The sequence below is a fragment of the Protopterus annectens genome, chromosome 10.part0 (genome assembly GCF_019279795.1).
Source record: "Protopterus annectens isolate FY-2018-M chromosome 10.part0, PAN1.0, whole genome shotgun sequence".
NCBI classification, from domain to species: domain Eukaryota; kingdom Metazoa; phylum Chordata; order Ceratodontiformes; family Protopteridae; genus Protopterus; species Protopterus annectens.
The window spans coordinates 1,104,985,679-1,105,009,176 of NC_056744.1; the positions used below are offsets into that span (position 1 = coordinate 1,104,985,679).

Here is a 23,498-nt window from a genome sequence, read left to right on the forward strand (position 1 = left end):
TGATGCATATATTTTAAATACTTGTGCCAAAAAATGTATATGCATTACAGAAACAAATTGGCTAGCAGGCATTAACTGGTATGTATGACACACTGCTGCCTATTACATTACAGGATATCCCTGTCCAGTAAACAACAGTTAGAACTGGATTGCGTTTGGTCTTTAACATCTAATAATACATTGTGCTAGTCAACCAACTATTTCATGTAAGCACATGCTAGGTGTGACATCTTACAGAATTATCATTTATTTTGGAATTAGCAAATACCTCATACACTAAAAAAAAAATCTGTTAATGGTCAGTCATCTGTTCTGCACTATTTTTTTAACAAAGACACACATGTACCCAGAAAACCATATACACACACACACACACACACACACACACACACACACACACACACACACGCACACACACACACACACACACACACACACACACACACACACACACACACACACACACACACACACAGGCATGTAAATATTTTTAATTAAAACAATGTTAAAATCTGTCACAGGGTTTTTTATAAGCAGTACAACAGCTGCAGTCAAGAAGGTGCAAATATAGCTTTGAAATCAGAAGCTTTTGGAAGATAAAATAAATTCTGTACATAAAATTCGAAACATTTTCCTGACCATTTCCTGAATGTTTTGAACATTAATAATCAGCTTGTTATTAGGACTATATAAGAGGGTGCTTGACACTTTAAGACTAACAGGAAGTGTACAGCTGTATTGACGTGAAAACTCTTGGTATCTTGACTAACAGTTTATACACTGAATCCCTGCCACTCACCACTCTGTAAAAGTAAATGTTCTTATTTATATTTCTATTTTAGTGATTTAGTTCATGTACTAGTGTAGTGGGCTTTTTTCACGTTGAATTTTGTAATTGTTGTAGTCCGATAAAGCTGAATGTGTTCATACTATTTTTTTCTTTTTCTTACTCTCTCCCTAGCAAGACTATACTGTATTCTGTCCCCTTTCTCTCTCTTTTACATCATTGTATCCTTGTAGAGTGTGAGTGCAAGCTATTAGTGTTACTGTGGTGTTGAATGATTACAAGGACGCTATTCATGTGTTCACAAGTGTTTTTGACTGTGAAATGAGCTCACGGCTTCTTGTAAACGGCTGTTATTTATTCATATCCTTGTCAGACAGTTCGTGTGAAGAAAAAAAAAAGAGAGGTGATGCTTTTAAACTGTAACAATGAAGTGTTCAACACGGATCAGTTATATAACTACTATATTTATATCTTTTTACCGATACCTACTGCTTATTGCTTGATATCTTGTAGCCACATGAAACCTGAAGGTTACAAACCATCTATATGAGCTGCATGCCAGTATTTCTTAATGGAGACACCCAGATCATTCACTGCCCTTCTCCTTCTTCTCCCCACCTCCCATTCTCAATTCTATCCCATCAAGACAATCTATTAATTAATTAAAATGAGCTTTTTGAAAGAAACAATCCCTACAATATTACACATTTAAATTTGATATGAGTGTCGTTGTGCTAATCACTAGACACAAGCAGCCTCATCCTGTAGTAAGTAGAGTTGAAGCATCACTGTATTAAAAAAGAAAAACAAAAGAATTATAAACAATATTATGCATATTGAGTCAACTAAAAAAGTAAATGTACATATGTTTTGGTTTCAGTTTCCTTTAGTATATATTTCACTTTTTAGTAAAATCTTTGAGAGTATTTAAACTTGTTACCTTTTTTTATTTCAGTTCTTTATTTCTTCTTTACATCAGTCCAGGAATTTTTTTCTTGGGATCTTTTCAGTGAGTTAGATGTTGACCAGTCCATTTCTTCTGGAATTGTAATTATATTATTGTTCTTGATAAAAGAAGTTACCTCATCTATGTTGTCGAAGGTTCTAATTTCATTTGAGTAAATAATCTTTATTTTTGCAGGGTACACAAGTTGAGCTTTGATTTTGTTTTGTTTCAGGAATTTTAGAAATGGCCATGCTTTCTTCCTTAAACCTAGAACTCTAGTTGAATAGTCATTAACAAATCTTATTTGGTGTTGTTTATACTTTAAAGGACTTTTCCTCCATGCTGACTTTAGTATAAGTTCTTTATCAAGGTATGATAAAAACTTTATTACAATGGATCTAGGAGAAGTATTAGGAGATGATGATACAGGTTTTCCTACGGCTCGATGAGCCCTTTCTATGCCATTTGACAGTCCATCTTTTAGGTCTAAGAATTCCGGCAACCAGGAATTTAAAAATAAAATAATGTCCTCACCCTCAGCTTTCTCTGGCAGACCAAATATTCTAATATTTGTGCGCCTTTCTCTGTTTTCTAAATCATCTATCTTGTTGATTAACCAGTTATTTTGTTGTAAGAGAAATTCACTTTGGTTCTCTTCTTCCCTCAACCTTCCATCTATATCAAAGAGAGATGTTTCAATGTCCATTATTTTTGTTTGTTGCTGCTGTAATAATTCTTTAAAGACATCTGTTTGTTTCTGGCCGTTCTCTTTTAGAATTTCAAGGTTGCCCTTACAATTATCCATTTTCAATGACAGCTCCTGCAGTACAGAGGACATCAATTGGATTTCCTTCTTCAAGGCTGTTTCAGAGTGTGAGTACTTTGAGTTACTCATTTCCAAGTGGCTATAGAAGTCTCCAGATTAATTTGACAGGAAAATATTGACAAAAAGTTAGTACACTATTAATTCATAAGTTTATCAATAATAGTTGGATATTTTTGTTTGATGACATTATTTTCCTGTTATTTGAACTAGTTTTGTGGAGCTCAAAAAATGCTGCTACCAGTTAGCCATTCAGGCTTTCAGAAGACTGTCGTTATACTCTTAAAGTAATACTTTACCCCAAGACATACCTAAATTCAATAATACGAAACTTCAATTATCCCAGATAAAAATAAATAATACACAGTCCATAAACATTTCAGAGTTATATATTCCTCCAAGAAACAATATCCATACAGAAGAAAAGATCCTCCACTGAGTGTTTCAAAGCATCCACAAACCTAATCTAAACATTAATAGGAACCTTACCAGTCCTATTTTTCCCACCAAGATAATAAACATATGGGCTCACACAAATAATCTACACCACAACTAGGTTTGACACAAATAGCTATAGGTAACCTGTACGAGATTGGATTGTCACAAACATAATAAACAAGCTTGTGAAACACTCCCTTAAAGTATTAGTGACTACCTTCCAACTTATGTAGCAAAAGAACAACTATATTAGACTAGTAATATATATCAAAGCACACAATACTTCAAAGTTTAATTTAGAAACTTTTATCTCTAACCTACAACATTACAATTGGAATATATTAAAAACCATGCCACTAGATGAAGTCATGTCCCACATTTCAATAAAACCTTTCTGAAGATGTTCAGTGAGCAGTCACCCAGACGTAAAATTAAAAGCAAACACAGCACCATGATTGCCAAAATAGACTAAACAGTTTATATTTCTTATAGAAAAAGCCTAGAAAAGAAGGGCAAAAAAGAAAAAAACAATTAAACTTTAAAAACTTGAGGCAATTTAGGAACCAAACCAAAAAAAAAAAAACTTTTCTAAACATCACCAGTATCATCAACCACAGTAAGAGCAAATATAACCTAGTCTCGTCAGTTTTTCTAGACCTTGCCAAAACTTTCTATACCATTTCCCATCAATATCTCCTCAATGAAGTATCCTCAATTGGCCCCACCCATTCACCTGGTTCCATAACTACCTATCCCCAGACAGAAAGCAGTTAAGTGGCAACAGGACTTCTACTCCTTCCAACCTGTCTCTGTTGAAGTTCCACAAGGATCAATCCTGGGTCCTAGTTAACATCGTTATAAGCTTCATTCTGTCCCAGAACTTTCCACTGTGGTATAATGTGCATACAATTTTAACTTAATCTGCCATTACCTTACAAAAATTATAGCAGCTGACTCAGTACACCTCCATGTCTAATTATTTTGGCTTGTTAATGCTCACTTATGTCTGAATCCAAGAATAAAAAACTAATTCTATTCACTCCCAAACAATAAAGTAACAAAAAGACATCCAATGTAACCTCTACAAGCAACCCTAAAATCACAACAGTAACCCAAACTAAACTACTAGGAGTTATGACTGATGATAACCTCATATTTGACCACAATATTCAACAGCCATAAAGAAAACACATCACAACTAGGTTTGTTATATAGAACTAAACAGTATCTCACCGATACTTTCAGGATTGCCTTCGCTTCAACCTACTTGTTTCTTTCTCTTATTTATGTTTCACTAATTTTAACAAAACTGAATGCCATCCTTATAGCAAAATTAGATACCTGTTTCAACAAAATAACCACATTTGCCACCAATACTCCCTATAGAACACATAACTGTTTACCACTGAAAGCACTAAACTTGCTAGAGCTCCCCAACTGTATGACCTACACTCAGCTACTGAATGCCATTAACATCATCCATTCAACAAATAAATGCCCTGCATTACAAAATACCATACAACACTACTTTCCTATTAGGAACTTGTAATAAAGTACCAAATCCTAGGTTTATTAACTCCCCAAGTGATGAGACATCCAACAGAAAGGTCTCACTGGGTCCAATGATTGGTGTCAAAGCCATGACCTTAAGCTTAATGCCAAAAAATGAGTTGTTACTCCCTTTGGTAAAAACTCAGTTCCCACTAATTACCACATCGATGGGAGCCCACTGAACACTGAAAGTGTTATAAAAGATCTGGACACCCAGGTTGACAGCAACTTCTCCTTCGACCACCACACTGAACACTGTAGTCAGAAAGTCCATCTATGTGGCACATCTCATAACCAAGGGTTTTCCATCCAGGAAGAAAGAGGTCATCATTTTTCTCTCCTCATCCCTCTTTAGACCAATCATTGAGTATAATGCCACATTTGCCATGTGCCTTGCTAGACACCTGCAACATCTGGAGAGGCCACAGAAGTACCTCACAAAGAGGATCCTAGGCCTTAAACACACATCCTACATGGACAAACTCAAGAAACTTCAGCTATTCTTCATCTCTTATCATCTACTTAGAGGTGATCTCTGCTTCACTTACAAAGCCATGTCTGATCCAGCCCTGCTAGAAATGCTACACCTAAAGAAATCCCAATATCTCCACGCCACATGCTCCAGAGACCTTAATCTCACTACCTCTATCAACAGAACATACTGGAGGGACAGGTTCATCACCCAGAGACTGCCCATGCTCTGGAATTGGCTTCCTATACATGTCAAGCAGAGCACCTCACTGGCCCTCTTCAAGAGAAATCCAGATGAGTGGATGGGTAACAGAAAGTTCACCCCTGGGATTGCTCCAGTGGCGCTACTGGATAGAGGCACTGGGAGCTAACATCAGGCGGCATGATGCCAGGGCACTTTTATGGGCTAGGCTTGTGAAGTCTCCAGGACCATTAGCCTAGTACACATCTATGAAGCTTTGAACCTATGTAATCATTACTAAACCTAGCAATAATGCTGGAGAATCCCTCTACTGCGATTATGTTTCAACAATCTGAAATTTCATTCCAGCACACCTAAAACTTAAAAAAAAACATTTTTTAAAACTGTTTAAACCTATCTCTCCATAAGTATTTAACCAAGTATTTTATACTCTTTTATACTTTTAAGTATTTTTACACTCTTAAGTAGCATGGTATTAGTTTTATGTTTTCTATGTCTTTTTTATTCTGTTTTATATGTATTTGTATTTCTGTTTTGTGTACATGCACTATCACTTTAAATGCTGCTACACTTGTTCTTGATAAGGGTTTTTATTGGTTAAATACTTACAGAGAGGTAGATTTAAACAGATTTTTTCCTGTGTTATTTCACTTCTGATTTTATCTCTGTTGATGTCTTGATTGAAGGTGAAAGCACTTAGAAATTTAACTATACTCGGCTACTCAACTGTGCCGTTTTCAGTCCGTTCCTTTCAGCTGTGGTCTGCAGGAGGAGTCTGGTGTGTTTCCCTTCCCATTGGAGTTTCATAACTGAAAGCTTGAAAGCTGTTTCTCATTAACTAACTTAAAGTAAACCAAGTTTTATAACTTGTTTCTGCATGGATATGTGCAGCCTTTCTAGCTTCACCTTATACCAGCTGTTTAAAATCTATTTTCTAACATGTACTACTTGTTAGGTAAGCTAACTTTAGCACAGCTTACATAGCTGTTCCCTTCCAAACTGTGTTTTTACTATGTATTTAATATAATGTTTGCACAATAATGTCCATGTTAACCTAATTTCATTTCTTTACATATGGATCCCTGGGCCACCACTGAAAATGGTTTATGCCTATCTGGACTTTCTTCGTCAAAAATAAATAAATAAATAAATAAATAAACAAATAAGAATCAGAGACAAAGACCCAGAATCAGAAATATATTTTGAATATTGGTCTTGCATACTTAGAAAGATCCTAGTATGATAGGTTTTGTGTTAGCAGAATCTTTTTGAAGAGTATGAAGTCTGAAAATCATACATTAGTTGTTATTTAATAACTACAGTCCACAGCACATTATTAGAAAGCCACCAAGTTTTACAAGGAATAGATCACAAAAATGAGGAACAAAAATCAGGGGACAGGTGAGAACCTTGCCATGTTTGCACACACACACACACACACACACACACACACACACACACACACACACACACACATCAGTTACAATCACATATGTAACCGTACACCTCAGATATATGCTTAAGATCAAGTTGTTGAATAAATGCATGAATTATAGGCCAGAAATGTTTCTCAGCTCACGTCTATCAGAACCATAGAATGCAGTCACCATAAATCTACTCTGCCCTCTCAGTTTCTTAGCTCAACAGAGAAAAAGAAAAGACTCAGCTATCAGAAATATATTTTAAATATTTCTATTATACATTTAGAAAGTTTCTAGAATAGCACAATTTACATTATAACCATTTTCTGAAGAATACTAAAAGTGAAACTCACATGCCTGTCTTATTTAATTATTGCCGCAAATTCACAAGAAAGCCACAAATTATATATGGAACAGACCAAACTACCTGTCAACTTCTTTGATCAAGAATGCTGGACAAAGCCAAAAATAAAGATGGGACAAAAGCTCAAAAATAGACAAATTATAAATATTAGTTTATCTTATTTGTTAATTAGCAATGTATCTGGACAAAGTGTTATTTTTCAGGCATGACAAAACAGCTCTGTTTTGAGTGACTTGCTCAAACTCATTTCCATGGAAATGGAAGGATTCAAAACCTGTATTTTTCATTACAGGAAGCAGTTCATTTGTAGCTCAGAGACTTAAATGCCTGGCAACTCTCATTCTTTTAAAAGGTTAACAGACCAACAGGTATTGAACTGACATGCATTTTTTTTTCTGAACAAGAGCTATGAAACTCCAATGAATGGCACAATTGACTGAAATTAATCATCAGTAATTACTAACAAAAATGAATAAGTTAAGAAAGTTCAGGCAGTTAGTACAGAGGATTAAGACTCTAATCTCTTAATGAGCTGCTTCCTGTAGTGAAGGGTTGAGGGTTTGATTTTGTCTGCCTCTATTTGCCTACTGTTTGACTCTGAGTAAATCTCTTTAAACAAAGAGCATTCCTGGCACCTGGTTAGTAAAAGCAGAGGGCATATAGACATAGTCATAGATATACAGATGGATATTCCTGGCCATTCAATAAACTCTGTGTATTATAGAAATATGAATAGATAGCTAGATAGCTAGACAGACAGGATAGATAGATAGATAGATAGATAGATAGATAGATAGATAGATAGATAGATAGATAGATAGATAGATAGATAGATAGATAGATAGATACTCCTGGGAATTCAATAAACTCTATGTAGAATATATATATATATATATATATATATATATATATATAGAGAGAGAGAGAGAGAGAGAGATAAATAGATATTCCTAGGCATTCAATAAACTCCATGTAGGATTAGTGCAAAACCTTCATGGAGTTCACATTTGTGCATGGTGAACAGCAGCACTAATTACATATGCATGCCACACACCACATTTAAACATAAACAAGCCTGGTTTCAAGGCAAGCAACAATGTTGCAGGCCAAGAAACTGTAAAGCAACACAAACACCTGTACACATGTTTGATGTCCCCACTAAGAGGCAGTAATCAAGGAGACTAAATCCTCACCACTGACACTGGAGAGGGGCATTCACTTGAAATAAAAATTGATATACTCGGTACTACTAGATGCAGACCTCTCCGCATCAAGCATAATTTCCCTTAAAAGCACACAAGGCACACATTCTGTCTGGGGTCTCAGTGCCTCTATCTGTCTCCCTGCAGGTCCCCAATAAGACTCCCCATTGGTACAGCTATAGAGTCCAGTCCTCAGCCGAGTGCCCAAGCAAATCCTCCACCACTCTATGAAACCAGTGCTTCATGTCCCTGCTCTAAGTAGCTGACACACACACACTTTTAGATTTCATTTGCACACACACACACTTGGGAAAGGCTGGCACAGGCTTACTAGCTATGTTCCCTTCTGCCCAGACTATAAGGTAGTTATCACTGCCACTAGGCACTACAAAGCTAGCTACTTAAGGCTCTTGCAATGGTACACAATTGTACTGAGTGAAATTAATATTAATATAAATGGTAATGTTGACCAAACAGCAAGGCTTTCATGAGTGGCCAAAGTTATCACTAAATAAATATATGCAAATACACTCAAAGATGAAATATTTCTAAAAAGGATCAGACACAATGAAAAGTTTAAATATATTTAATAATAAATAATAAAAGGACATGACAATACTAAATATCTATTTACAATAAATACCAGAGTTTTAAACACAGGAAATATTGAAAATAACACAGCTGGAAAGATTCACACAGTTACAGAAAAACAATACTTAACTATTCTCACTATATCTTCATGATTAAGCTACTATTCCTACTTACTGAATAGTGCAAGGCAAGATGATGTGGGTGTGTGGTCCTTGTTGTCAAATCCAAGACAGAATACAGAATACTGAGAGCAAGCTCCTACTAATATCTAATTATTATTTCTGGCTTACAGGATAATATCACACACACCTGGACCTCTGACTCTGTTTCCCACACTATCCGCCATCACTAGAAGCTGTGAGGATTTACACACAGATAGAGCTTTGCTCAGATTGTCATAAAACCATTTTAACACTTTTACTCCTCCCACAGAGCTACTAAGCCATACTTCTTACAGACATTGCATCTCTGGCTTCATTCAACACTGTGAGATAACATCTTTATAGCTTAATTTAATTTCAGCTATTTTTCAAACTTTGCTGCAACTGGATTGTGACTAACCTCTTCTCTTCCACTGTCATCTGTTGAAATATATACATTTAATTCAGTTACAATAACACATATACATTTCTTTTCTTTCCAACAATGTACACTGTTGATACATTTTAACACAAGCAACTTTACAAATACATTTTTTAACACAAGCATCTGCACAAAACAGTTTGATACATAAATAACATATAATTCTTTACTAGCTGTGCTGGCATATGTTACGCATCCACTGTCCTATTTCTCCTGGCATAGCTGGCAGTACCTCCTATCATCACAACATGAACACTTGTTTGCCTATAGGCAAACTAGGTCTGCAAGACTGCACAGAAAGCCACAATGACTACCAGGGTTTTTAATAAATCCCTGTATACAGTTCCAACACATTACATGAAAGTGTATACAGTACAGAGCCACATGGAAACCTGTTTCAGGTATACTCAATAAAAGTTTTGTAAATGCTCAGCAAGGGTACATAGACTGCAATATAAATAAATAGTCAGTGGAAGTGTGCATATTGAAAAGGGACACACAGATGAATTGTAGGAATGAACACGGGGAAGAGGACAGATGAAACATAATCATGTATATCAGATTAGGGCATGTCAATAAAGACAGTTGTAGCATGACCACTAACCACATATCAACATGATACAGTACATACTACACAGTTATTGCATATTATGTGACTGTCATACAATGTGACATAAGAATGGAGAGAATTATTTGTGGTGTAAGTATCCTGGCATAAACAATGGTCAGGAAATATATCAGGGACAGTATATACAACAGGGGTTAGGTACATATTTTGAAGTTGTGTAAAATGAGTTGCCTGAATATGAATATAATGTCAGCATAGGTCTCAACTAAGTGGGACACAAACTATCAGGCTCATTGACAACAGTAGACAGAAACACTCACAATGATGGACAGTATCAAAATGATACCAGCATTAATCCCATTCTTTGACATAACACATGTGATTATGAGTGATCATAGATGGTTCTGTAACAGCATACTTGTACATCTGTCATGATTTGTCAGCAATCTATGAGGGAAATCAGGCACACCTTTCTCAGAATTTACCATGTGCCTGAGGTGTTAGGAGGGATATTGTTATACCTGTATGTGACATTATGAGCAACCCTGGTTAGGTGCCAGGTGTACATGGCATATATGTATATGGTTACACTTCATAATCTCGAATTACTGAAATCTCGAAATTCAGTAACCTGAGACCATGAAGTCTAAAACCAGAATACTGAAAGTGCATAAGAGCGAATTTGAGTATCTTGAATCCATGCTTATGCATTTCCAGTGCATCGCATGTAGTATTATGGTGCCTGAAATTGCAGGTGAGTGAGTGTTTGTGTGTGTTTTTGTAAGTTGTATGTGTGGGTAAGGGTAGGGAGGTGTGAGTGTTGGATTTGTTGGTGTTTGTGTATGTGTGATGTTTATTTGTGTGAGAGCAAGTGGAGGATAGCATCGTGTGAGTTTTTTTTTTTTTTATGTTATGTGCGACCTCGGAGTTGATATATATAAATAGGGGGGTGTGGGGGGCTTGCTCCCCTGCTTATTTGTAGTGTAGGGTTGTCTTGTTTGTGTGTTGTAGGTGGAATGGTGTGTGTGTTATGTGGTGTATGTATGTTCTTGATTGTGTGATTCAGGGTTATGGTTTGTGAATGGTTCGACTTTTTAGTCTTGAGTTACTGAAATTCAGGATTTCAGTAATTTGAGATTATGAAGTGAAACTATATATATATATTATATCTATATGTATACACATACATACACACACACACACACACACACACACACACATACACACATATATATATATATATATATATATATATATATATATATATATATATATATATGGCAGAATCCACACTGTCAGGAATGTAACCCATACCATCAATGTTGTCAATCAGCTAAGTACATATTGTGTGCCTCCGAGGAACATGTATCACACATGCATCTTGTATATCACATTGATGAGGGTTCCACACCATCAAACACTAATGTTTATGCAACAAAAAGAATACTTAGGTATGACCAATAATATGCATGAGAGCTCACTGCACCAAATGTGGTACACTTGAGTAACTCACCCATGGAAGATGTGTTATGAGGTACATGAAAAAAGGGTGCATTGTATACAGTTATTGGTGTGATGAGGGCCTAAAACTATGGAACTATAATGTCCTTTGAGGCAGATGTCCTGCACATACTCAAGAGTTCTGTTACATACAAGGGAGTAGTCACCACTGTGGGGACATGCTGGTGGGCTTTCCTCATACCATCTACCCAAGTACACAGGTCACATTAATTTTAAATCGTTTTTTTCTTAAAACTTGCATATTTTCTGTCCTTGACCTAGCACTCTTGTGTGGGGTCATTTACTGCACTGTTATAACTTGATATTACTTGTGAACCTCTGCTATCTCTGTAAAAACAAAAAAAAAAAAATCTTGCTTTTTTCCCACTTTTCTGAGAGTTAAAAAAGTTCAGTTACAGGCTTGCTGTTCCTGAACTGTTTGAAAGTTTCTGTGAGGCCATTTTTGCTTGGGCTGAAGGAGGGTCTCTCTGTTCATCAGTGGCAGTGACTAACATTGAGCAGCTTCCCTGCCCCCTGTAGAGGTGGTTACTGACTTGAAACTGTAGTTTTATTTTCCCTTTTGGGTCTATTCCTGCTTCTTTCCAGCCCCTGCTATCAAGCACGCTTTAACGTGCCTTAGTGCGATTTAGCGCGGAGTTGCCACTAGAGCAGCATCGGGCAGCGCCGGTTAAACAAGGTTAAACTATTTCTGGCTCCAGAAAGTCTGTTCTTCAATTTTTCCCTTAGAACTGCACTGTTAGGAACCTAAACAGTTTACACCTACACTAAAAAGTGCAGCACTTGTTCCAAATAGCTTTTTCTTCTCAAAAAGCTCAGCACTTGTCTTATAAGCATATCCCTTGTCTTATAAGCATTCTCCTTGCAGGTCAAGCACTCCTATATTATACAAATCTCTCACTAGCAAAACCCCCCAGGAGTGCCCACTTCCCTGCTAAGCCCACTACTTTTCTGTCTCATACCAACTCATAATTCTTTCTAGCATGTCGAAGGGTCAGATGCTGGCGTCCTCTCCTGCCCATTTGGTGAATCTGGGAATTCTGAGACAATGTTACAATTGCCTCATGTACACGGACAACCATCTCCTCCTCCCATGTAACACTAACACTTGTGAGAGATGCAGCTATTTAGCCAGACTGGAGGCTGAGCTCTCTCAACTCAGGACTGGCAAGACCAGGCAGGAGGAGAAGGCAACTACACACACCACAATACCAGTCTCACATAACTCAACCACACCACTGAATCAAACACATAAACACACTAAGACATACTCGGAGGCTCTGAGTAAAATTTACCTAAACAGCAGAGGCCTCCAAAGCAGACACCCAAGCAACTGCAAACTCAATACACCACACAAACAACACATAAACAACAAAATCAGTGTGCAAAGCAGTCACTGCCCTTAAGGCCAAATACAACACCAAACATACTTGTCATAGGTGACTCCATAGTCAGACACACTGACGTCCTGCTCACCAGACTGAGTAAGGAGAAGGTCACAGTAAGCTGCCTGTCGGGCGCTAGAATCCGCCACATAACACAAGCACTCAGGTCTCTCAACAGCAGGTACAAGTACGACTCAGTCATTGTCCACGCTGGTGTCAACGACCTGAGACGTACCTCCTTGGACTACATGAAAAGAGACATTGAGGAGCTCTCTGATTATGTAGCCCAGGCAGGTATGACCCTGACCTTGAGCAGTATCCTACCTTCACCTAGAATGATGCCACAATACAGTGATAAGATGATCAGCTTTAATAATTGGCTTAAATCCTGGTGTCATTCAAAGGGGATCCAATGTCTGTCTGCCTGGGATGACATGCTGGACAAGCCAAGCTGCTTCGCAAGGGACGGCTTGCACCTGTCACCCCTAGGCTTCCGGATATTGGCAAAGGCTCTTGCCACCCCCATAGTATCTTTTTTAGGCAAGGCTCAAATTCTAAACCTACCACCCTAGAACACAAAAAAGTAAAAAAACTAAGGGTAATGCTGCTCAATGCCAGAAGTCTCAATCTCAAGATGCACGCACTCGAGGCCCTTCTCAGTATGGAGAACATCGATGTCTGTGCTGTGACAGAAACCTGGTTCAAGGCTCCTGAGAGCACCCCAGCACTAGCAGGTTTCACCTCATATCATGCGTTCCGGCCCCAAAATCCGGACAACACCAAGAAAGGAGGGTGTCCATATTCATAAAGGACACCCACACCTCAAGGTTGGTGGCAACGCACGATGCATCGGAGACCATCCAGGTGCAATTAACCATAGGCAAGACTGCTCTGCAATTTGTAGCATGTTACAGGCCACCCTCTCAAACTCAGGAACCTCACATGGCCTTCCTGAAAACAATGGAGGGGATAAATATATCTCCAAACACCATCATACTAGGTGACTTCAACTACCCTAATATAGACTGGGAACACTACTCAAGCCCAAACACTCTAGCCCAAAGGTTCCTGGAGTTCATAAACTTAAATGCCATGGAACAACTAGTCACCATCCCCACAAGAGGAGAAAACATACTTGATCTCATCATCACGAACATGGGATCACAATGTTCAACACCGAAGTATACCCCTCACTGGTGAGATCAGATCATAAACTAATCTCGCTGGAGGTCCTCATCCCGCCCCACCTGAAACAAAAAGACCACAGTGAAAACTTCTCAAAGCCGACTTCACACTTCTAAAAACTAGTGTGGTCTCCTTTAAGGCCCCTGAGCCAGTGGTAAACATTACTCAAACCGCTGAATCACTTACAAATGCCTTCTACCAGCACCTACAGGACTGCATGGATCAGGCAATCCCAAACAAAACTAAGACTCTTTGTACCAAAGGCAAGCGTCCAGTCTGGTGGACCCCAGCCATAAACAAGCTCTACAACAAAAGGAGGAAGCTACTACAAGATAGAGCAAAATCCTTGAAAGGTAAGACACCTTTGATCATTATAAGTAAAAAACTAAGAGCTCTCATAAAATCATCCAAGACAAATTTTGAGAGAAAAATCGCCAAGGATTCAAAAGACAATCATAAGGCCTTCTTTAGCTATGTTAGAAACCTAGGAGGAAACTCCCAGATATGCACAGAATTACTTCAAAATGATGTGAAGATTACTGAACCTACACACATTGCCAACATACTGGCTGACAGGTTCAGTGCAAACTCCCCAAAGGAGAGATATCTATACCAGAGGATTGTAGCCCCCAAACATCTCCAACGCCCAGGTGAGAACTGCTCTCCAAAGCAAAAACACAGCATCCATGGGACCGGATGGTGTCCCCGGCTGTGTGCTCCATGAACTCAATGAGGAATTAAACCCGCAGTTAGGACAGCTGTTTAATCTTAGCCTCACCTCAGGATACGTACCCAAGGAGTGGCGCACGGCGACTGTGGTCCCACTTCACGAGGGCGGTGCCTCCACCGACCCTGGAAATTACCGTCCCATTAGCTTGACAAGCCTTATCTGCAAGGCCATGGAGAGGATCATAATGGAACTCATAAATAAAGACATAGGGAACTTGCAGACTTTGGATCCAACCCAGTTTGGCTTTGTCAAAGGCAGATCATGCCTTTTAAACTTGGTTGACTTTTTCGAGTCAGTCACCAAGGCCATTGATGAGGGAAAGGCAGTCCATACAGCCTACCTTGACCTGGCAAAGGCCTTCGACACAATACCCCACTCAGGTATCATCAAATAACTCATCAGCTTGAATGTAAACCCATACATCACAAGATGGGTTGCAAACTGGCTAAGTGACAGAACCCACAGGGTCAGAGTTGCTGGAGCCATGTCAGACTCAAAGCCTGTCACAAGTGGTGTCCCACAGGGCTCAGTCCTGGGTCCACTCTTGTTCAGCATCTACTTTTCTGAAGTACAAGCAAACACAGGAGGGTTATGGCTGACAAAGTTTGCAGATGACTGCAAATTGGCGCCATAGTCGAAAACACATCTGACACAGATATCCTTCAGAAGGGCCTCACAGAAACGGATAACTGGTGCCAGAGCCATGGCCTAAAGTTAAATGCCAAGAAATGCATAGTCATACCCTTCGGGAAAAACAAGGTTACCCCTAGCTACCATATAGGTGGCAATCTACTGAGCACAGAAGAAGTCATCAGGGATCTGGGGACCCAGGTTGACAGTAGCCTTTCGTTTGACACTCATGTTGCTAAAGTAGTTAGGAAAACCTTCTACATTGCCCACCTGATCATGAAGGGATTCACATCTAGATCAAGGGAGGTCATCGCCCCTGTACTCATCACTCATTAGACCTATGATTGAGTACAATGCCCCATTCGGAATGTATCTGACCAGACACCTGCAGCAGCTGGAAAGGCCCCAAAAGTTCCTCACCAAAAGGATAAAGGGTCTCAAAAATATGTCTTATGCTGCCCGACTGAAAGAACTCCAGCTCTATTCAGTCTCATACCGCTTGCTCAGAGGTGACCTGTGCCTGACATATAAGGCCATGTCAAACCCTGATTTGATGAATATGCTTCACCTCAAAAAATCTAGATCCCTCAGAACCACAAGGGCGGGAGACTTAAACCTTGACACTGTTATTAATAGAACATGCTGGAGGGACAGATTCATCACCCAGAGACTCCCTATGCTGTGGAACAAAATCCCGGTACATGTGAGGCAGAGCACCTCGCTGGCCTTGTTCAAGAGGAATCTTGACCAATGGATGGGGGATCGCAGATATACCCCAGGGATTACTTCAGTGTCACTGCTTGACAGAGGCACAGCAAAATAATAGGCATAGTTTTATTCAAACTAAAGGGGTGGCGAAAGCCAAATAACTATGGGCTAGGCTTATAAATGCCCTTGGGCAGATAGCCTAGTATGAACCTATGAACCTATGAACATTCCAGTTGGTCTTTTCATAGGGGTGTGCTGTCTATACTATAATTAGGTTGTGTATTTTCTTATATAATGTAGCAAATCTCCTATGAGTTTTCTTCATCTTCTGTGTCTCCATGGTTTTAGCAGCAATCCTTTGTGCGATACTGTCTGTATTATACTAATACCACACTTGGATTCAATGACTGTCCACAAACTGTAATCCTCCACAAAGCTGTCTGGACAAAGGATGTGTAAGTCATTCTTGATGTCTGAGATTTAACAAGCAAGAAAGGGCCTAAAACAGATCTCTGAGGTATGGACCTGAACATTGGACTCTAGATATAGGTCACTTCACACACTTCAACATATTTATCTGTCATGTATGTGATCCAGTGGACTACCCACTTGGTGAAATAGGTGTTTATGGCCACTTGTGACAGTGTCTTAGTAATACCTCAATATGGATTTGTGTCATATGCCTTGGCCAGGTGAAATTACACAGGATAATAGTGTTGTCATCATGCATGCCCTTGTTGACTTTCTTGAGGACATCTAACAGATGTAACAGATATGACGCAGCCTGAACAAGTCACACACGTCTTTCACACACAGTTGGGATGTTACCTGTGTCCTTTTACTAAAGTTCCATGACTGATTTTTTGATCTACCTCACAGATGAGGAAAATCAGGTTATGTCTATACACACATGTAACAGGTGACGTTCCCCCCACTGTCAGTACTATGCCTGTTGATGTACATTCTTCTATGGAAACATATTCCATCTGGAGGCTGTGTTAAAGTATGGATCCAACTGTGCAAGGTAGGTCCATGTTTTCAGTCATGCTATAGACAACCTGTGATGCTGTCAGGGCCCACTGATTCTGTGTTGTTAGCCACAGAGAGCACACAGATGAGCTTCCCTCCTTAGAACAGAAACTGAGTAATGTTTGCATGTAGACTTTGGCTGATAGCCAGTGGCAACAGGGTGGTGATGTGTGAGACAAACTGTCAGCTAGCAGATTGTCTATTTCTGCCAGTCGGTTGGGTATGTCTGGTGGCATCCACATGTGGATCTGTGCTTAGTTATGTATTCCACTTAACATGTCAAATGTATTGTAATAAATGATTTGTGAAAATACCTACAAATACAACTTTGGTTATTCATCACATTCCAGCCACTGGTACTATGCACACAGTTGTATAGCTGTACCAGTGTCATGTACTTACATCAGTTGCACAACATATACCTATATGTGTTTCATGGGCAAGCTGTGTTTGAGCAGCCTGATAACATATCAGGACACATTACAGATGAGTTGTGGCTCATGCATAACATTTCCTGACACAAATACTAACAGTCATACAACAGTGTGGCTGACCACCTCAGTAATCCTTTGGTACAGCAACACAACTGCACATATAATGAATTCCACATGGTAGCAATTGTATCAAAACATATGCTACACTGGTTTTGTATATCACAGCATAACACATGTATGAGACAAGACTTATGTGACTATATAATCAATATAAATTTACATTGATGTGTGTCACTCAGCATGCAATGATTGTAAGTAGACATATGCACACCTATGCCATAATGAAAGTGTCACTGTGATGGTGAAGTGTGAACTGTGTAGACAGTTGATCTGCTCTAATACATCAACACATGTCCTAATATGCCAACAATACACATATAAGTGGATCTTACCATGTCAGCAGTTCTCAGGGGTCATATTACTACAGCTGTTATAGAAGGAGCATGTAATGCAATGGTACCAATGGCCATCAATACATTAGCTCACATCACAGATTGCAATACCATCTTGTAGCCATACTGTATATCCACACCTCAATATAGTACATGTCAATGACAGCAACACTGACATGTCAACTGTTCATAGAGCCATAGGACATTATTAGGCTAATGGCCAGCATTACATGAGATACTAGCCATTATTTTACCATATAAATACAAATCCCTATAGCTATATTATTGAAGATAGTAAAACTATTGTTCCCATGTGTATGTTTGTTGGATTGCATTGCATCCTGCCACTGTCCATATGGGAGATGTGCCCCACACCATGACAGAATTAACAATCACACTTGCAGTGGTCTGATTGTGGCTTGCAGAGTACCATGGAAAGACCTCATGAGGTGTGTATGCATATTTGACATGAGCACAACCTTCACTCCTCTGCTGGAAGGATGTCATGTGGCCAGAATAAATAGGAGGATGCATGAGGCTACGTGGAAGGTACCCCAAGAGGTAGTGAAATGAAGAGCTATTCCAAAGATCATACAATGACCATAATGTACCACCAACCACACACACAGCAGTAGACTGGGCCTGATTTGAACATTACACCTACGTATGTATAGAAAATGAATGCCATGCAATGTCATAGTAGCAACACCACATATATCTGACTGTAACACTATCACATTGCACTTTAGGGAATATGATAACATCATTGCATGCTAAGGAGATCATGTTGGGAGGAGGGTAGGGCATGGGTGTGCAGTCACATCCCTGTGTAAAATTGTGTCAAAAGTGATAGATGTATGCATAGACACACACAAGTTGCCTACTGTCAGATGAGAACATCTATATGTATAGTTAAAGTAGCTACTGTTACTGCTACAGCACAGGTTTGCATTGAATACTGTCAGAATGCATGTTACGCAGAATGACATAATCATTGCATGTGACAACAAGATGTTTGGAGGAGGGTTGAACATAACTGTGGACTTGCATATTGTTCTAAAATTGTCACCATAGTGATTGTTGAATGCACACACAGTTGACTGTAGTAAGAGCAGAGCCCATACCTAACTATTTGCTGAGCACAGTAATTAACATATGCACCACAGCACAGTTCTGTCTTTTAAACTGTTAGCAAATACTTTATAGCTGATGTCATCAGCAGATTCTGGTGAGAAGAAGATGGTAATAGCAATGTCCAGCATGCTGGTGTAAAAATGGTCTCTTGAATGTCAACCAACTGAATGAACATGCACACACACACACACACACACACACACACACACACACACACACACACACACACACACACACACACACACACACACACACACAGCAGTTGACTGCAGTGAGGAAAGAACCCCTACCTAACTAAGTATATCAGCTAGAGAACTCTGTATTTAAAGCAAGTGATACAGAACACATCCAAATTGGAAAGTTTTGGACAACACTTTATAAGTGATGACATCATAATTGTCTGGTGAGAAGAGGATGGTAATAGCAGTGTCCCACATGCAGGTGTAAAATGGTCTTTTGTATGTCAAGCAACTGAACAAACACACACACACAAACCAGTTGACTGTGATGAGAACAGAATCCCCGCCTACGTATGCTTACTAGTGAACTCAGTATTTAACACAAGTGCCCCTAGCACAAGTCTGACTTTTTCAGTGCTGCAGGTCAATTTATAGTGGATGATATCATTAGTGGATGTTTGAGAGAAGATGCTGGAAGGCCTGAATTAAATGGATGTGTAGGCATGTACAACTGTTAAAATACCGGTACTACATGGAATTGTATTGTTGACTGCAGGACACACAGTTGTGCTCTTCTGACTAGATCAACACACACACACCACTTAACTGCAGTGAGGTTGGCAACTCTACCAAACTATATACACCAGCTAGAGAACTCAGTACTTAATGCAAGCACCACAACACAACTCTGACTATTATATTGCTGCAGGACAATTTATAGTGGATGATATAATTATAGGATGGTTAAGATAAGACGTTGGGAGGCCTGTATGAAATGGATGGCTAAGCATATGTGACTACCAAAATATTAATGTGTATGTTACCAAATTGATGAGTGTGCAAAGTGAAGCATTTGCTGCTGTGTTTCCAATGTGCAGGTATACATTAAAAAGATAGCTTCACGGACTATGTACAAACAGCTGTCCACATTACTACAAGTACTGGAAAATCTGAATGTGTGTTGTCAGTATAAAGATGTACATGGTATATAAGAAAGTATTTTTATTTATTTCTATAATGTAGTTGATATATTTGGGAACAAGTACTGAGAGACTAGGCTTCAAGTACATGGTTGTAGGTAACACATGTCCACAGTGTAAATATGTGTTCTTTCCTTAAAAAGTGCCTTCCCTTTGTTTGTGTTTTGACATGTACTTTCATGGGATGAAGACTAAATGGACAAGTAAACATCAGTCATTCATGCTAATGTACACTTTCCATAGTGAAATGCAGAGCAGCTGGTTAGAGTGATTGATGGCAAAGTGTTTGCACATGTGAAATACTCATTTATCCTGCTTTCCCCATTCATGCATAGTTAAGTGATGACCAAACACAAGCCTCTGCTTCAATGAAAACATTATGGCAGTTGTATTGGTTTGCTTACCTCTAAGCAAACACATTAAGAGGAAACATGTGGCAGTCAGCACAGTGGACAGTCCTAAGTGTCAGAACCACACCTGCTGCTTAGCTAACTTTGTGGCAGCAGACGTAAATGCATTGAGTGATTTCTTTTTGAGCCCAGATTATAGGGTTTTGAATCTAGGTGTATCTAATACTTTTAAATATGCATTTATAATTCAATTCAATGAAATAATTCTTTATTGTACTATCACAGTGTGTTAGCTTAGCACAGGGTGTTTAAACAGCATTATGTGGAGGTAACCACACTGTTGAAGAGCCATTTATCATCGCTCAGCATTGCTGCATGTTGCCAAACTCTGCACAAACAGAGAAGACAAAAAATGAAGGGCTTCACTGGGTTGTTTCCACTTATGTGTGTGGTGTGTGATTCTATTTTTGATGAGATAAAAGGTACTAAAATGAGGTAGATAGGAAAGTGATGAAGTGGGGGGGGGCAAGCAGGGGAAAGATCAAAGGGAAAGCAATAGAGGAATCTGCTGGAGGGAGGTAGGAAAGAACCATACCTATTCACTTATTCAACAGTGCAAAATGAAAATATCTAAAGAATATTGACTGAATTTGGAATGTCACTGCAACAAAGAGTGGTAACAACAATGCAGTCATGTTATATAGCCAACTGGACTGAATCAAATGTGTCAAGCAGACACCAATGTGAAATGGAGAGCTATGAACAGAGCAATATCTTTTTTGTAGGATAGATGCCCATTTGTTTTATTTTTTACTTAATTAAGACAGGAATATTGGGTAAGGGGCATAGCTATATCTTGGTCAAATAATATGGGTAGGTGAGTAAGCTAGTGCAGACTAACAGGGCAAGACAATAAACAGAACAGTGAGGGACACAACAGGTTGGGGAACACTAAGACTCGGGATAGGGAGAAGACATCAGGTAAGACATCAGGTGCCCATACCCTTCAAAGATATGGAGCAGTGACAATCTATTTCTCACCCACAGGAATGCCATTACTGTCCCCTTACTCTGCTGTCTGTTGGCATGCTTGATGTCTTCTGCTACAAACCAAAAAAGATAGCATCCTCTCCATCCAGTGTAGGCGTGCACCAATGGTGCTGTACATAACCCTATGTACCAAGCCTGGCAACTCCTGGTGGGTGACAAAATCCCCACCTCTGCCACTACTCTTAGCTGATTCAACTTTGTAGCCATGTATTGGGGGCATACATTTTATGACCTAACATGTTTTTGTGTGGCTTTATACACTGATAATATTCATTTATAGAATCTAAGATTCAAATCTATGCATTAGAGACAAAACATATTTTTCAACGTAGGTTATTTTTCATTCTTGCCACAGAAAAAGTGCTTGTTTGACATGTTTATGAATTATATATAATTACACATGATACAGTGAGGTATTAACCATGTATGTGTGTGACCTGACAAGGTCTTGTTTTATACATTCATGTATGTTTGACTGTCATTCAGGTCTGAAGGCCATCCAAGGCCAGAGAAGACAATTATAATTACAGAATCAGAATATTCAGTATATACTGTCACAAATATAATTCATATGAGCTCCACTGCTATGCATACTTATTGTTGTTCATAACTGTGCTTTTTTTTTTGTTTTGTTTTTTAAAAGTGAGTGGAGAAGCATTAATGAAATTGTGATTGTGCTGGCTCACATGTATTGTGAGCATTAACTTACACTGCTTGCCACAGGGAATGTTGGATTACAAGTGCATTTTCACAGTTATTACTGTGCACAGTGCCCATTGCAACTAAGACCTTGTTTCTCAGAACTGCTCATTACTTATATATACACATTAAAGAACTGAGAGTTTAAACATGAATGTGTGTGGCATGACACTTCAGAAAATAAAAGTGTAATTGTACAGCCATAATTCTACTCATACCCACAGTTACACATTTAACACACATATTATATAGATAGATAGATATACATAGAGATACATATATATATATATATTTATATATATATATATATATATATATATATATATATATAGAGAGAGAGAGAGAGAGTGAGAGAGCTATGCATTTGATATCCTGTATGCTCGAGCCACCTGCTGTAGGCAGTTAATTCTAAGTTTGATTATTGCTTTCATGTTAATTTTAATGTAAAGTAAACTGGAATGACAGGAATAAAACTTTGGTCTTTGTTGGATTAAAACCCAGGCTCACCCATATTACAGTCGTACACTTACACCTGCTGCCAGACAGCTGTATATTTTCATATTCATTATTATGTGTGTTAACCACCATGTAGTGCTGCTTAGCATGTTTGCATAGTGGCAAAAAAAATAAAAGATACGATATATCTATTTTGAAATTGTCTACTGTCTGCTTCCTGTCTGCAGGTCTTCTAGACTAGCAGGTGTTGAGGAAGGTTGCTAATCACCATGCAATGCCACTTAGTGGGTTTGCGTGATGGAAAGCAAAAGCTGCAACAATGTATCCTTTTAGAAATCGAGAATGTCTGCATCCTATCTGCTACTTGAGTAGACCATTAGTCCGAGTTTGTGAAAAGGTAAGCGACGTGCAAACATGACAAGCAAAGTTCACCTTGTTTTATCCTTGTGAGCAGTGTTTATTAGGTTTCATCCTTAAAAGACAAAGGTGAGACTTGAACTGTAATCTACAGATAATATATACTGTATGGTTCACCATATGTAGCAGGTGTGCTACACACACATGATTCACACATGTAGTTTATGTATTATTTATCATAGAAGTACATTACACAGACTTTATTGTATTTATCCA

The 23,498-nt window shown here is 38.8% G+C and overlaps 1 protein-coding gene across 1 annotated transcript in view; it reads right to left on the reverse strand.

The window, feature by feature from the left end:
- Positions 1-23,498, reverse strand: part of TMEM275 (transmembrane protein 275) — a 712,265-nt gene that overhangs the window by 57,065 nt on the left and 631,702 nt on the right. The gene's annotated exons all lie outside the window — the stretch shown is intronic.